Source organism: Stegostoma tigrinum, chromosome 18, assembly GCF_030684315.1.
Source record: "Stegostoma tigrinum isolate sSteTig4 chromosome 18, sSteTig4.hap1, whole genome shotgun sequence".
In the NCBI taxonomy this organism is placed as follows: Eukaryota; Metazoa; Chordata; class Chondrichthyes; order Orectolobiformes; family Stegostomatidae; genus Stegostoma; species Stegostoma tigrinum.
This window is the reverse complement of record NC_081371.1, coordinates 45,283,027-45,298,783: the sequence shown is the minus strand read 5'-3', so window position 1 is coordinate 45,298,783 and position 15,757 is coordinate 45,283,027. Positions and strand designations below refer to the sequence as shown.

Below are 15,757 nucleotides of genomic sequence, written 5' to 3'. Positions count from 1 at the left end.
CTTGCTTATTTTTTAGTATTATTTTCTTGGTATTTTAGTATTGGTATTAAACACAATAATTGTGTTATTGAAAAGGTAGTCATGGTCGCAGTGATGACCATTTACTGTTTGTGACGTATTATTTATATTCAGAATGCAAAATCAACAATTTTGAGACATTCAATGCAAACCAATGGTGAAAGAGGCATGAGGCAATTTCTGTGAAGTGGTGGTTGGACAGCAGTCTTTACATATTGACGCTTAACCACACATCCATTTCTCATCTCTACCTGTTGTATCATTTATGCTTAAATAATGGCAAGCACCTTAGTCTTTACTAACATTTTAACAGTAAAAATTGGCCCATTATTCGTAAAATAGCAAACTTAGGGTTTAGAAGTGGTGAATCTCCGATCTACCTGTGCTTATAAAGTCCGGTATGTGAGACAGTTTGTTTCAGGTAAATCGCATGCTTCTATCCACAGATTGTGGACATTCTACACTGTATAAATTCAACTTAACACTAAAGGGTGTGGGTATCCATGAAAACATTCTTGAACATCACAAACACAATGCTCCATAAATGATTCTTATGGAATAATAGGTTTTCTAAATCAACCAATGTCAGCAACACTAATATTCACGTTATTTTCTGCTCAGCAGAGACTAGACAATCAGAGACAAGATTAATGTTTTTGCATAACAAAGCGTGGAGCTGGATGAACACAGCAGGCCAAGCAGCATCTCAGGAGCACAAAAGCTGATGTTTCGGGCCTAGACCCTTCATCAGAGAGCCTCTCTGATGAAGGGTCTAGGCCTGAAACGCCAACTTTTGTGCTCCTGAGATGATGCTTGGCCTGCTGTGTTCATCCAGCTCCACGCTTTGTTATCTTGGATTCTCCAGCATCTGCAGTTCCCATTATCACTAATGTTTTTGGATTCCTGGGTGAATATTTCTGAAGTTTAAATTTACGTCAAATCACTAATAAATATTGCCTAAATCAGTACTGCGCTAGCTAAGGCAATTCTGTTTTGTAATACTTACACTAGCTTAGCTTTAATAATGTGTGACAGAAACATTAATAAAACATCCTGAAAGTTCTTGAATTGCAATGGAATAAACAATAATGGACAGTTACTCATAAGAATAGAATTCAGAAAAAGGATCGCATAAACTATCAGACGACATGTGGCCCAGCATGGGATCATTATGGAAATTACACTCTTGAATCAAAACTTTTAACTCATTTCTAGATCTCATAAACAATGTGAATACATATGTCAGTTACAACACATCACACATGCAAATTATCAAACTTATCTGCTGACTCAAATGACCAGAAAAAGCAAGAAATGACAGAGTTGAATGGTCAGGCATTACAGCGTAAGACTTGAGGATCTTGCAGAAGTGGAGCGTGTGAAACCACTGGAAGATTTATAAACAGAAGTTGATTACTGTCTTAATATTAGTCTTTACCAATGCAAAGACCTAAGAGGGAAGAATGCAATGAGTTGAACCGAACTTTGTAAGATGTAGATCAGGATGCCACTGAGGTGAACATTGGAGAGGTAGTGCCTAGAGCTGATGGCTTTCAAAAGGTCCTGAGATCAGATTTGGAATGGATAAAGTTACTCTGTTAAAAATATGACTTAGTGATGGTTCAGAAAACTGTATTGAAGCTTAGCTCAGAGTCCATCACAAAACCAATATTGTGCACTGTCAGGTTCAACCTGAGCAAGCCTTGGAGGGGTCTTGTTATGGTCTTGCTGATTATTTGGAGTAAATTCTAATTCACCAATGACTAGATATCTAACAGCATGGTTTGGTCTGGGAGAATGAGAGCTGATTGTCACCAGTGTGTAAAGAAAGAGTAGAAAGGACAATGGGAATCTCAGAGTATTCCTGAGTAGACATGATGGAGATAGGTGGACAGGATGTAGTAGTGGATTCAAAGAAGGGTAACACAGTTATTTATGCTGAAAAATCAAGGACAAACTAGTTCTTTGCTAACCATTAGGCCCAGAAGGTTCAACAAAGGCCAGAAAGTGAGGCAAGATAATTTCACAGTGTTGTATCCTGTTCTGACTTTGAATCATTTTCATCTAAGCCACTGCTGGTGAAAGAATCTTCGGCTATTTTAGCACGATGGACAGGAACTGTTTTCCCCAAAGTTCGCCATATGTCTGCTCGTTGCTCAGTCTTTAAAGTCTTCTCAGTATCTATTTTTCATCAAGATTTTGTTTATAGTTTACACTCCCTGCCTTTTGGTTAGAATATACTTCTTCATGATTTTTTTTTGTCCCCTATTTGTAAAATACTTTGGCTTGTTTCCCACACCTTAGCTTGTTTCCAAATTAAATGCGCGACATGAATGGGAGTTATCAAGGATTCACACAGCCGGAGTGAGTTACTGCAACTGGAGTCAATGCAATGCAAGATGATAGCAGCCCACAATACTAAATTTTCAGTTTGTGAAAGATCTAAATGTAAACAAGTCAAATTGTCTGGGCTATGACAATTACATTGTCATTGCTTTGGACACAAATGAAAATTGTACCTTGCACATATTTTATCAAATTTTGGCACTGTGTTTCAGAAGTTCTGCTTACTTTCTGTTACAAAATGTTGCAAGCACTTTTGCAATTTATTGAGTGCATATCATATTTATAAAACATTAACAAATTGAACTAGAAATAAAAATAGAAGTTGCTGGAAAAACTCAGCAAGCCTGACAGTACCTGTGAAGAGAAATCAGAGTTAACATTTCAGGTGCGGTGACCCTTCCTCAGACCTGACTGGACCTGAAATGTTCATTCTAATTTCTTTTCACAGATGCTGCCAGGTCTTCTGACCTTTTCCAGCAACTTCTGTCTTTGTTTCTGATTTACAGCATCCACAGTTCTTTTGGTTTTTAACAAATTAAACTAAACAGATGAAGACAGTTAGAAGTAGGCAAAGGAAGCGTAAAAACCACCAACTAATAATGATCCAAAGTTTCCTACATAAAGAGAAGCAGAAACGAGTGTGTTGCAAACTAGTCTTGGAAATCCTTTTAGCTACCATTTTGAAGATCTCACTGCTGGGAAATGTAGTGCATGGAATAAACATTTTCTGTCACTTATTTTCTGTCTCCTCTCCAAATCCTAGCAAATGTTGACTGGCAGATAAGTGGATGTCTCAACTTATAATAAAATTGGGAATTTTATAGTGAATAAATCATTAAATTAAAATGGAAATAATAAAAATATATCAAAGAAGTGAGGAGAAGCCATGAACAACAAGCTGGGCAATCTGGAAATGCAAACAGCACAATAACTTACATTTGTAACAGTCACACAATCAGTGAGAGAGCAAGGAATTGAAACAAATATAAAGGCACAGGTGCACTTAAGACATTAAAGCAATGTAGAAGCAGAGAGACAATCATTGGAAGACAATCATATTTCTGTCCTTGGGCAATACAATAGTACATTCAACACAAATAACACATTGTGTGCACAATGCTACATTACTTGCTATAACATCTATTTAAGTGTATGTTCTAACTGGATGTTAGCAATGTCAGGAAAGATCTGCTCATTGCACATACAGTGATTTTGGATTTATATTCATATCATGTGTCCAGGTACACTGAGTAAATAATTGAGGTTGGTTTGATAATTAATAGATTGAATATTTGCTGTTGATTATGACTGACATTACAAATATTTTAATTCAACAGTTTATTGGTTATATATTAAATCATAATACAGTACCTGCACTTAAAATAAATATTTCTCAAAGAATATTTTTTCTATAGGAAGCAAATAGTTTAATAATTCAATTTTAGTTAAATATTCAGTTAGGAATATAAATATATATAATTATAGATCAACTTTATATATTGTCTTATTCTTTTCCAGACCATGGGTGTCCAGCTATTTCAGGAACGTTCCTACTCGTATTTACTGTCAGCCAATGTTTAAAGAATCTGCGGGTAGAAGAAGTCAAAAGTGAATGAAGGGTTCTGTGAAATATGAATAAAAATTTTTAAAAATCCAAAACATATTAAAATGAATGATTATGTTTGCTTTCTTTCAAGTCTAGCTTTGGAAGCTGTCTGTTTAGTTTCTCTATTGTTTGCAAATGTTCCAATAGTTTATTACTTTTCACTGAGAAATTTCCACTGTAAAATGTGAGTATCATGTTAAATTTTTTCTTATTTTCAAGCAAAGTATGTCTCCACAATTTCTGTATATGTGTGGAGATTTTTTGCATACATCTGATGACAATGAGCAATTTGTTGGATTGAATAGTAATAAATAAACAACTCATACTTACTGTGTTGGAAGGTCTTTGGTTTTAGGCTGGTTTCCCAGAAGTTGTTTGACAGACCTTTAATACAAGAAGAAAATACCACAAAGTCAGGTTTTCTGACTCGGCCAAGTTCCAGGGTTTAACTTGCAGAAGGGTAGTTAAGAATTTTGTTTAAGCTCCTGAAATCCCATCGTTATTTACTGGCCAAACTGTCTGAATGTTTGGACATTAAATCCTACTGTGGAAATTTGGTAATTTGCAGGTCAATACCAGTAAAATAACTATGAAAAATTGTTGCAGGAATGCACACAGTTCAGTAATATCCTGCCACACCTTACCTGGTCTGGCCTTCATGTGCCACCACTCCACATGGTGTGTGGTTGACTCTTACAACTTTATCAAGTGGTCTAAGAAGCAAATCAGTTGTGAATAATCTGTGCAAAGATTGCTAAAATAATTGGACAACCCGATCAGCAATGATTTAAGTATTGTATGAAACTGAGATTAAGGCAATCTCACCCCAGTTGACCCTGTGAAGCCCTCCTCGCTTTAGTTGAGAGCGATCACTCACAGACTAATCATGTTACATTCTGACAATGCAAAATTAAATAATATCCATTATAACAGTCCCACTACAGGTAGATGGAGAATTACCAAACAGACAAAGCCAGACAAGTCAACAACTGGAAACTTCGTAGTAAGGTAGTAGTCACCCAATTGTGACACCAAGATGCCCTAGAAAATCTACGGTTACTGGAGGCAAACGGACAATCCTCTTGTGATTGAATTCATCTATGCCAATAAAGTAAGATAATGCTGATTGTTGATGTCAAACTTTAAGGAGCTATATGAGTTTCTCAGGGAAGTATAATCTCTACTTGGGTGCTTCAGCAGGGATATTTCTTCCATTATGAGACCAGGATTATGGCTATTCACCAATGGTTTTACACTCAATAATTGGGTTATTTTGCACTATAACATGAAGGCCAATTGCTCTGATTCAATTAACAAATTTTGATCAGATCTGTTGCTTGCAATGTCCATTTGTTGTAAAGTAAGGGAGAATAACCGTTGCCCTTGATATACAAGATTATTTTCTCAGTCTGGCAACACAAAGATTGGAAAATATGTCTGTGCGATATGAATATCCTAGATTTGGTTGTGGTTTAGCCACAGATTGGGCTACATGGTCTCATCGCCAAATGTAAGTTAAACAGATAGTCTACAAGAGTGACTCCAAGAGAAACTTGTAATCTCAAAATAATTGTATTTTATATTCAAGTTGTAACAATTAATAGGGCTTTTAAAACAAATGTTATAATGCACCAAAGTAAGGTAAGGATGCAACAATCAAGTGGAGATAACTAGTATGCCCCAAGTTTAACACACTGTCACAGAGATCTCAGATTTTAAAGGGAAGGGAAAATTGCTGTCAGAACTTTAGTAAACATTCCAAGTATACTTGCTATTCAGATAGTGTGGCGGTGAGAGGAAAACAGACTAAGGTGAATGAAAAGTGACTCAGGATTAATTCAGATGCTTTGCTGTCTGCGGAACGGTTATCTCATACTATGATTTATGTCACGGAATTCAGTTCAGAATAATATTTATAGGGTAGCTGATAGCTATTAACTCCAGAAATCTTGACTACGACCACAAATAAGGAAGAACAAGGGTATCTAAACTGCAGGTTAGATCAGTGTGGCTTTATGGTCTACTTCTCTCCATAAAGTATTATTCTAATCTTTAACTGCTGTATTTAAATATTCTCCATTACTATTTTACATTTGTTCTCGAGTAATTGATTTGAAATCATGAAGTGGTGCTATGAAGAAGTATAACCACAAGAAAATTATTAGTATAATGATCTGGAAGATGAAAACATATTATATGGTTTTCAGTTAGCATGAAGCCTGAAATTAATCACTTAGATTCAGTTTTACTGACAATTTTGGTAGATAATTACTTTTTGATTAATCTAAATGTATATTTGTATATAAACTACAACAGTGGCGTTTTTGTAAGTTTCTAGAACTTTTTATTTATCAGTTATATTTCAAGGCTCTGTCTGACAGATTTAAACCATGTAAACGAAGTTGTCATGCAATATTTTATTATAAAGGTTTTCATTTGTAGCAGGGACATTATGTTGCATGCCTTTCAGGTTCTGCCCTCTCAAATCCCAAACCCAACATGCTCATCAATCTGCTATCCCAGGTTAATGCCCTCTAAGATAATCCTACTGTATCCCTCTTGCCATCCTTAAAAATGTCTAATGAGGCATTCATTGCTACCTCCTTACAAGTAGCTACCCTAACTACTCTCACTCTCACTAACCCTCCTGCCCAGTTGACCCATTGATGGCTAATCATTGGGCTCATCATCCCAATTTCCTCCCAATGATGTCAGCCCTCCTGTGCTAAATTTTTGAATGCCACTAAGCATAAGATTATCTTTCAGCACCTCTCTTTGCACTTACCTGCAAAATATTTGTTCTTTTGTGAATAAAGCATGTATCATCCATGACATCATTGTGGATCAATGGGGAAAGGCTTCATAAATCTGAGGCACAAACAGACTTGGGAGTCCTAGTTCAGGATTCTCTTAGGGTTAACGTGCATGTTCAGTTGGTAGTTAGAAAGGCAAATGTAATGTTACCAATCATTTGAGAGGGTTAGAAGTCAAGAATAGCTGTAGAGGCTATATAAGGCTCTGGTCAGACTGCATTTGGAATACTGTGAGCAGTTTTGGGCCCTGTATCTAAGGAAAGATGTGCTGAGATTGGAGGGAGTCAAGAAGAGGTTCACAAGAACGACCCTGGGGATGAAGGGAATGTCATATGAGCAGTGGTCGGGTCTGTAGTCAATGAAGTTAGAAAGAAGTTGCAGAATATTAAGAGGCCTGGATACAGTGAACGTGGAGAAGATGTTCCCATTAGTATGAAAGACTACGACCTGAATGCACAGCCTCAGAGGGAATAACCCCTCAGAAATGAGATGAGAATTCTTTCAGCCAGAGGATACAGAATCAGTGAAACTCATTGGCACAGAAGGCTGTGGAGGCTAAGTCATTGAATGTACTTTCGACAGAAATAGGTTCTTGATTAGTAAGTGGATCAAGGGTTATGGGGAGAAGACAGGAGAACAGTATCGACAATATTAATCAGCCATGATTGAATGGTCTAATTATGCTCCTATATCTCACAGTCTTATGGACCAAAGTTGTCAAGGTCATCTACCTGAGTGATCCAGAACGCCTTCGATATTTTTGCAATCCTTCCTTCTGGTATCAATCTAAGCTATTGATATCGTTTGGGGAAAGATACTCACATAAAGACTTCTGAATAAACATACACCTTGCCATTCTCTCCCTTGTTTCTTTCAAATTAATAATTTAGTCAAATAGTCCATTTCTGCCTTGTGGTAATTGAAATACTGCAATTAAATGACAATGGAATTAGATATGTAGACTTTGGAACTTGCTGGGTGTCAGCACTTATTCCACAAAATTGCTTCATTTATTTAAAATAAAAGCTTAAGGGAACACAACTAAATTGTAAGCAGTCATTAAATAATTTGAATGAGAATCTCTAGGGAAATTCAAATGGCGCAAAGGTAAATTTACATCATTGTTTTCCAGCACATTCTCTTTGCTACGTTGTTCCAGTACAGCTATAACACTGGCATCTATCTAACAATGTAGAAACTTACCCAGTACATCCTGTACACAAAAGGCAGAACAAATTCAACCTGGCCAGTTACCTCCCCATCAGTCTACCCTCAATCATCAATAAGGCAATGGAACATATCATAACAGTGACAATTTGGCTTGATAGGCAAGGCGAAGGGATGGGGGATACAGTGCAGTCAGCTGAAAAGATCTCTCAATATGTTTGAAAAGAGTTCATTAGCATTTTATGTTTGTTATTGCAAGTGAAGATAGAGGGGATATGTTTCCATATTCCTACCCACAGGGTGCTCCTAGAGGAGTGAATAGTTTTGGCAGAGGAAAGCAAGGCCTGGTATTGTTTGATGCGGTCAAGTCAGATCTGACAGAAGTTTATAACTTGCTAATGAAATACAATATCGATATCCAGTTCAGAAATTAATTGCTGTTATGTTCATGAGATTGCAACAAAGAATGCTTTCAACATTCCCTGTCACTCAGTCATAGACTTCCTAATAAGCTGTTCCATAATTTCTTGCACAGATGAATAATATCTGACATAAAAGATTACCAGCTTTTAAGCAACATGTTGCATTCAGTTCCTTCAGTCCATCATTTCCATGATTGCTGCATTGTGTGTACTGGATTGCTGTTGGATATAATACAGCCACGCTAAGGCTTCAGAATTCATACAAGAGTTTTTAATATCTGGTATAATTTAGTGCTGGAATTGAATTTTCAGTCCCTTTTGGATGAACACCACATTTCATGTGCAATGGAATAACCATTGTCAATTTTATTTTACCTCTTTAGAACTCGGTTGGTATTATTAGAGGAATTTGAATAATTTAAATATTTTGAGGGCAACATTAAGGAGAGACCATTCTTAATTGCTAACTGTGGTTGGCTTGTTTTTATAGCTGCTAGAAAATAGCCCATTTTTTTTTCTAAAACAATGAAAAGCAAACTGTGAGTGAAACATTTGTTGAACTTGGAGCAGGAACAGGCAGAAAATGAGAGCACATGGAGAGAAGCTTCTTCAATATCAACTTCCATGGGAGCCCTCAAGGCATCCTACAACATAAAGCTATTCAACGAAAAATTAAGTATTGGATTTGGTTAGATTGTGACTTCAAGAAGGGTGGAATTTTACATTCCCCCTGCCTCCTCAGAGAGAGCTGGCAGATCAGGGCATATAAAATCAGGTGGGATGTGTCAATGTCATGACTAACATTTGCCTACCTCCAGTCAGGAATGATATCACACATCTTTGGAACAGGTGGAATTTGAATCTGGGTGTCTTGGCTCAAAGGCAGGGACACTACCATTGCACCACGAGGAACCCGAATGCATTGAAACTTTAGCAACTGTGGGGGAGGGGTTGTGGAATCTGCCAGCCTTTTGGTTAGTTAAGTCTTTACGTGGCCAATTAATGGCCCCTTCATGGCTTTCTTCCACTGCCACTGATGTGACAAATGCAGTCCATGCCAATATGAACAGGTGAAAAACCTCATGTCCTGTTTCTGGATAAGAACAGCAGAGAAGGTGGTGCTTGCTCCTCTTCAGGGAACCTGTGGTATTCCCCACATAATATTCTTGCCTCCTAAAGTGTTTTCCATCATGAAACTGGTCTGCCACCAGTTAGCATGGGGCCAGGCTAACAGGCTCTGGTGAAATGCTGACTTACGTTTGCATGAGGCGCTATGTTTCCTTAGGATTGGGGATAACTTGCAGTCCCAGCAGTGGCTACTGTTTCCATGGTGTGCCTAGGACTACAGACTGATGGCTGACTGTTTGGCAGCTTTCTGAAGCTGGATTTTCTCCCACATAGAGGTGAAGGTCTATCCCTGAGCCATTTGATGGCAAAACTGCTGTAAAATTGTCCTTCCGTCCAGGTGAAAACAGGGTCACACCAAACTTGGAATCATAGATTAATACAGCATGGAAACAGGCCTTTCAGCCCAAACTGGTCTATAGTGCCCGATCAGCTTGTTCTAATTGCCCACATTTGGTACATATCCCTCTCAACCCTTCCCATTCATGTACCTATCCAAATTTTTTTTTAATGTTGTTATTGTACCTGCCTCAACCACTACCCCTGGCAGCCCATTCCATATATGCACCACTCGCCGCATGAAGAAGTTGCCCCTCAGGTCCTTCTTAAATCTTTCCCTTCTCACCTTAAACTTATGCCCTCTATTTTTCAATTCCCCATCCCTGGGCAAAAGACTATATGCTTTCATCCTATCTACGCCCCTCATGGTTTGAGATACCTCAATAAGGTCACCCCTTATTCTCCTACATAGCGGGGAATAAAATCCTATCCTGGACAGCCTCTCCCTATAAATCAGATCCACTAGTCCTGGCAATATCCTCGTAATTCTTCCTTGCACACTTTCCAGTTTAACTGTGTCTTTCCTATAACAGGGTGACCAAAACTGTACCCAACTCCAAGTGTGGCCTCACCAATGACTTATACAACTGTAACATAACATTCCAACTCCTATACTCAATGCCTTGACCAATGTAGGCCAGCATGCTAATTGTCTTCTTCACCACCCTGTCCATCTGTGATGCAGTTTTCCATGTACTTGTACTCCCAGGTCCCTCTGTTCCACAGCACTCCTCAGGACCATTCCATTTACTGTATAAGTTATAGCTTGGTTTGACTTTCCAAAGAGCAAAACCTCACACTTATCTATTTTGAACTGCATTTGCCAATCCTCAGTCCACTTCCCCATCTGATCCCATCATCCCTGTGTAATTTTTGATAACTTTCCTCACTATCAATGATACCTCCTAATTTTGTATCATCCACAAACTTACTAATCATGCCTTGTACATTCACATCCAGGTTGTTTATGTAAATAAAAAAATAACATAGGTCCCAGCACAGATCCCTGTGGCACACCACTAGTCACAGGCCTCCTGTCTGAGAAACAACCTTGAACCATTACCCTTTGCTTCCTATTTTCAAGCCAATTTTGAATCTAATATGCCATTCAAAATGTCCCCAAATGTTTCTCTTATTTCCTTAGTATCCATGATTCTATCCTCAATGTTTACTGAGGAGAAATATTCATTAAGAATTTCTCCGTCTCCTGTGGCTCCAAACATAGATGGCCGTGCTGATCTTTAATGGGACCTATTTTCTCCCTAGCCACACTTTTACCCTTAATGTAACTATTGAACCTCTTGGCATTATCTTTAACCTTATCTGCCAGATACATACCACAGACTGTTTTTGTTCTTCTGATTTTCCTCTTAAGTGTGCTCATATGCTTTTCATGATCATCAAGGGATTCACGAGCACAGTAGCTTAAACCCAACATATGCCTTCATTTTCCTGACTAGAGGCTCAATATCCATCATTAACCAGTGATCCCTAAATCTGCCAGCTTTTCCATTCACACTAACAGGGACACACTGCCCCTGGACTCTTGATATTACACTTTTAAAAGCCTTCCATTTGCCAGTCATGCTTTTTCCTTCAAACAGACTCGCCCAATTGACCGCTGCCAGATCCTGCCTAATGGCCCTGCTCCAGTTTAGCACCTTAACCTGTGGTAGTGTCCTATCTTTTTTCATAACAATGTTAAAACTAAGAGAGTTATGATTACTGGATCCAAAGTGCTCTCCAACTGACACTTCAGTCACTTGCCCAAAATCATTTCCCAAGAAGAGGTCCAGTGTTGCACCCACCCAAGTAGGGCCATCTTCATATTGATTTAGGAAACTTTCTTGGACACATTTGACAAATTCCATTCTGTCCAGGCCTTTTGCACTCTGGGTGGGTCCAGTTAGTTCAGGGGAAATTAAAATCTCCAACCAATGCTACTCTGTTATTCCTACAGGTATGCAATCTCTCCATATATACGCTCCTCTACTACCTGCTAGCTTTTTGGAGGGGGGGGGCGGGGTCTATAATACAATCCCAACACTCTTCACCAGACAGCATGTTTCCTGATTGGTTCTCTCTTTTCACGGTCACTAATTGCATCCGTCCAGATCCTGATATTTGTAAACTTCAGTGCGAGAGACAAAGGATTTTGTCTTTTCCTAGCTGTAAGGAATATTGGCAGGCTGTTTTCCCAGTTCAGTAAGAAAAGAAAGGGAACAAATGTATAAATGCTACTTCCAAGACATAGCTTCAAAAAGAGTTTGCATTGCATGATATCAGTTAGATGTTTGTACCATTGTGTGCATACCTTTGTAGGAGAGAGTGTAAAGAGTTGTGAAGTGGTGGTGAGAAATCAAAGGAGGATGAATTCCCCCTGTTGTTCCATGATGTTACATGAAGGCCTTTACTAAGTCAATGAGATCAAGAGTCTGAGATTGGGTATGACACTTGAATTATTCTATCATACAAACAATGAAGCAATATGATCTACTTTTGTCGTCAGGGTACATTTCTCAAACAGAAGTATGGGGTTTGAATTCCTGGGGTGTCCTCCAGTTATTATCTATTCTTTGTCATGTCTGTCATTCTATCCTGCGGCCTAATAAGTAGTGTGGAGAATATGCAAGTTTATCAGGCACATGTGAAACACATTCTAACATAAATTGCTCCCTCCAACATTTAAAAGAAAATTTATGTTTCTAGTCAAACCCATTCAGAGATGTTATTACACCCTTCTGCAGTAGGTGGGACCTGAACCCCGGACCCCACCATCCAGACGTAAGGACAATATCACCATGCCACAAGAGGGTCCTCACTGATCTATCTATAACCTATCCTTCCACTAAAATAACATACTGCCATGACAAGTGCTAAGTGTACGGGGAAACGTGAAGCTTATGAACATCAGGTATGAAGATTAATTAATAGAAATTGTTTGTGGGTAAATGTTAGGTGTGTGACATCCTATTCACTGATCAAATTGTATGTGTAATTGACAGGAAAAGAAGATAAAGATGATTTCATTGTTCTTGACAACTCTTTAGCTTATTGAATATTTTGCAGCACAGTATTCAGGTGCTTCGATTTTGTGTCCTGTGTTGATCATAGCTGCTATTAGCTCTTGTTGCCTTTTCAGGAAGTATAAGGTGGGCCTTGGATCCTCTAAGGCCAGAGGATGTTGCTTCTCCTGACCGATCTCCTCCATTAAAGCCTCTGGGGCAGTCTGCAAACATTGGAGTTTGCAGTCTCCCATGTTCTGTCATTCTACCCTGCTTTTGAAGTCGATTCACCTCCTGCATGACAGGCAGCTGAGCCACAATGTCCCTTCCTTTTGAAAGGTGCAGATTAGCTTTGATGGACTTTAGCAAGTTATCATTTTAGGTCCCCGTTGATGTATGCAGATATTCAACAGCACGATTTCAGCTGGTTGCATGCAGAAGTTTTTCCAAAAGAACAGACAGCTTGATACCGTTGCTGCATCTACAATCAACAGGCACAAGTTAAGTGGCTGTCCCAATTTTATCCGTTTTAGGACTAGGGCTGAGGTTATCCAGTCTCAGTTCCAAAATTTTACGTCAAATAAGTCTATTTGAAATTATAACTTAAGGCCAATCACACTAAATATACTGAAAAAATACTGTTGTTTGTGAATTAGCTATTAACATATTTGGGATCCATTCTACTTCTGCAGCTCCCAAAATGATTTCTACTGTCAATCAAATGCCAACGTCATAGTACATTGCAAAATGTGCTGGAAGCATGAGATGATGAGTAACTTTGGGTCATTATTAACTTATCATTTCGTCATTTTCAGTTTTCTGTAAAATACACCGGGAAGTTTCAAAATTGCAAGAGTGGGTTGTTTAGTAATTAGGGAGTTACCTCAAAATTACAATTATTAAGAAAATCTGAATAAGTTTGTTTTATACATGAATTTGGCAAATAACAAATATGAAAATATTAAGAAGTATAACAGTTTTAATTTTCCTTTTATTGTATAAGTTATTTAATGAACATATTTAAAAAGTGTTTTCACCTTAATAAAGTAAACTTGTTTGGACAAATGAAATTCATGGAGCTGCTTGTACAAATGCTGCATCTCAGTGTGAACATTCCACTCTTCCCTCTGGCTACTCACAAAGCCAAAGGTATACACCTGAAATCCATTCCTGATCAGTGCGTTCCTGATTCAAGTCAATATGCTATCCACAGCTGCCTCCCAGCTTTGGCACAACAATCTTCCGGTGTAATAAAATGTGAGGCTGGATGAACACAGCAGGCCAAGCAGCATCTCAGGAGCACAAAAGCTTTGTGCTCCTGAGATGCTGCTTGGCCTGCTGTGTTCATCCAGCCTCATATTTTATTATCTTGGAATTCTCCAGCATCTGCAGTTCCCATTATCTCTGAATCTTCCGGTGTGGTGCAGCAGCCTCTTCCCGTTTGGGTTACCCAGCATGGTGTGGTGACCTCCTGGCCTGGTGCAGCGGCATCCTTCTGTAGGGTGTCCCAGTATGGCAAGGTGACCTGCCGGCCTCCGACAGAGGCCTCTTCTTGTAGGGGCCTCCCAGCATGGTGTGGCAACCTCTTGCGCTGATGCTGTAGCCTCCTGCAGCAGCTTCCGGTGTGGCACTGTGCCTTCTGGCCTCTTGTAGCAGGCTCTCAGTGTGTTTCCAGCCTGGTTTGGAGCCAGAGTCCAGTGCAGACTATAAGCTAAGTGTCAGCATAGTGTAATTGGCGACGTATAAACTTTTCACTATACTTATTGAGTATATGTGACAATAAAGACTATTCTATTCTATTTTCTACTCTATTCTAGGCATGACATAGCCACAGCTGTTCCTAGGTCTATTCCCACCCTGGAAAGGAGAAACAAAATCTTATAATGCAGCCATCCATGAAATTTCATTCTATACATATATAAGGGTTCATGAGACACAGGTGGAAGCTTCCCTGCCACTAAGCCAGAAGCTCCAGGTTGAAGTCCACTCCAGAATTTGGTGATGGAAGGTGCATTGAAAACATGGCCACGTGGACTGATAATCAATCTGTAAATTGTTCCAATACATCTATTCGCAGGTAGGAAGAGTGGGAGAGTTTTATAGCCAGCCAAGCTTGATGTGGAGTGGCACCTCTCAAGTTACAGAAGAGTGAACTGTTACAGGAAAACAAAGGCAACAGATGAAACAGATAAAGCACATACCTAAAAAAAGACTAAAGAACTGTGGATGATGGAAATCTAAAACAAAAACATAAGTTGCTGGAGCAACTCAACAGGTCTGGCAGCATCTGTGGCAGCTTCAAAGCACATACACTAGGTGCAGGAAGTGATATAAACAGAAGGTTTTGAATTGGCTTGTGACAGATTTTATTGTCTGAGATTAACAAAGTAACCTAAAACTAAGACATTTTTATATTTGAAATCAAACAACTGAACCGTTCCAACAGTTAGGAGGCTGCTCTAAATAATATCTCCTCTGTGAAGGATGCCTAGGGTCACAACCAAATGGGAGCTAAGAAACGTAAACATCATATTGCCTGACTGAAATCAGAAAAGTTGTTACGCAACTTTTATCTAATTGGAATTAACGAAGACAGCAGGTGAATAGCAAGAGAATAACCATTCTCCAGAACCTGCAAACATATGTTGCATTGTTTTTCACAGTAGAAATATATTAAGAACCTTCTGTTTTGAGATCTTAGGCCATACATAAAGTTATGCCCACATGAACACATCACTAATACACTAACCAAGAACTATTTGGGCCACAGTTATACTGTGATAACCGTTTGAGGGTACTGTGGTAGGCAAACTTAGAAGGCAAGGACTATATGATGGATTGTGAATCACACACTGCCCACCAAGAGGGAGCCTGTACATGTACACTTTAACTCATACTCAGAGCTTCACCATGCAT

General features: G+C 38.8%; 1 long non-coding RNA gene across 1 annotated transcript in view; it reads right to left on the bottom strand.

Moving 5' to 3' along the window:
- Positions 1-861: 861 nt before the first annotated feature.
- The window catches only part of LOC125460748 (uncharacterized), a 33,148-nt gene continuing 18,252 nt past the window's right edge, over positions 862-15,757 (bottom strand). The window contains exons 2-3 of the long non-coding RNA XR_007249332.2: positions 4,301-4,354; positions 862-3,950 (exon numbers count right to left, since the gene is read on the bottom strand). This is a non-coding gene — a long non-coding RNA (uncharacterized LOC125460748). The remainder of the gene's footprint in view (positions 3,951-4,300; positions 4,355-15,757) is intronic.